The following is a 1,878-nucleotide window of genomic DNA, read 5'->3' as shown; positions in this document are numbered from 1 at the left end:
ATTATACATTATTATTCATGATACTAACCTAAGCATCAGAGGGGTGTTATCCATGCTAACACCCACCCTTCACCCAAGATCTTTGTTTCACAGACTTCGAAGACCTTGACCAAAAATTTAGGGGCTCATCACCCCTCCTAAGATCCAATGTATCCAAGATACCTTCTAAGATCTTGGTCTACGAGACTAGGTTTAAACACCTTACTTGGACGTATGATTTCTAGCGATAGTCAAAGGATATGGGATCAACTTACACTTTAGTAACCGTCAACCTCCATCATTACTAGAATATAGGCCTTTAATGACATGCAAATTATGACACACGTTGTTTTATGATACATAAAAATGTGTGTTGTAAAATTAATGTCATCTCTTCCAAAATATGAATGATTTAGGACACATATTTGGGAATGTCCTAAAATTAACGTCGTTTTATAAATTTTTTTAAGAACATGCGTCCCTCAGTTAAAGGGGGGAAACCAAAACTCCCAAGTTTTTTCAGTACACAACCTTATTTTACCTCTACACTCTTTCCTATAGATTTCCACCCAACAACCCTTCATTTTATCCCTTCCTTCTTGCTGCAAACCCTGAGCCGCTTCCACCGCCTTAGTTGTCTACTTGATCGGTTTAAAGTTAACCACCAAGTGTAAAAATAAAGAGCAATGAATGGAGAGTATCACATTTTAAGACCTTCATTATCTCCTTCTCTTCAAGTGCTATTTTTGTAAACCTAAAAATAGCCATCAAACCCCATAATTCCCATCAACACCTCATCCTACATATCCCCCTTAATCAACTCCACTTCTTATCTCTCTCTCTCTCTCTCTCTCTCTCTCTCTCTCTCTTAGACACACAACACCAATAACACACTAAATTAGGAGATTTGGAGTTGAAGCAATGGGAGACAGAGATTGTAGGCCGCTAGGTTTTCTGAACAGATTACCATTCTCTTTGATCGAATTGTTAATCTCTGTTATTGGTCCTGCGACTTGGATAATTAGATCCGTGGTAATTTGTTTATGCCCTTGTTGTTGTTGTTTTGTTGGACTTGTAAATTTAACTGTGGATCTCATCAAACTTTCAATTAAAGTTCTTAGATGGTTTACTCATCAGATCTCTTGTTAGTTACTTCTTGATTCTTATTTTTTATTAATGTTAAATCCTTCAAAACATACTTTTCATGAGATGAACACGATGATATTTTCTCGAATGTTTTTGAATGGTATTTAGAAGTATTTGTAGGAGAATTTAGTGATTGTGTAATTTTTTATTGGATTGATTGACATTTTTTAGTAGTTGATTTGTATGGTTTATTGAATAGAACTGAACTTTCTTTTTTTATGCAAGACTGATGGAATTATTTTAAGATCCGTTTTGGATTTGAAAAGAAAAAAAAGTATGATCTTTGCTAATTTTTTTTGATCAAACTATAAACTAGTGAACATTGTTATTGTGAAATTATGAAGCTTGAAATTCTATTTCTTCTCTTTAGCACCATGAGTAAGCAAATCATGCCTCTTTACTAATCCTTCTAAGTTCATCAAACATACATGATTCTTTTAGCTTTAATGATTCTAGCAAAAACATTCTATTGTGGCAGGTTGGAGATTTTATCTATGGCTATCATTTATACCCTTGATTGTAAGCATCTGTTTTGTTTTGTTTTCTATTAAGTACTCTCAATTTCATCAAAATTAAAGAATAAAAACTGATTTATCACTTTATATGATGCAAATTTTCCTTTTAGTGAGGACAAAACTTCAAGTGACTATTAACAAGACGGGGTTGAGGGTTCAAGAAAGAGGAGCAGTTGTGAAGGGTACACCATTGGTTGAGCCCACCGACAACTTTTTCTGGTTCTACTGCCCTCACCTG

The 1,878-nt window shown here is 34.5% G+C and overlaps 1 pseudogene; it reads left to right on the top strand.

Annotated features, from left to right (window-relative positions):
* The first annotated feature begins 900 nt into the window (after positions 1 to 900).
* LOC145112403 (signaling peptide TAXIMIN 2 pseudogene) lies at positions 901 to 1,128 on the top strand (annotated as a pseudogene).
* The last annotated feature ends 750 nt before the right edge of the window (positions 1,129 to 1,878 follow it).

Source organism: Lactuca virosa, chromosome 5 (assembly GCF_052849685.1).
Source record: "Lactuca virosa cultivar CGN04683 chromosome 5, Lactuca_virosa_CGN04683_v6, whole genome shotgun sequence".
Classification (NCBI taxonomy): domain Eukaryota; kingdom Viridiplantae; phylum Streptophyta; class Magnoliopsida; order Asterales; family Asteraceae; genus Lactuca; species Lactuca virosa.
The sequence above is the reverse complement of the archived record's forward strand: the minus strand, read 5'-3'. Positions and strand labels throughout refer to the sequence as shown.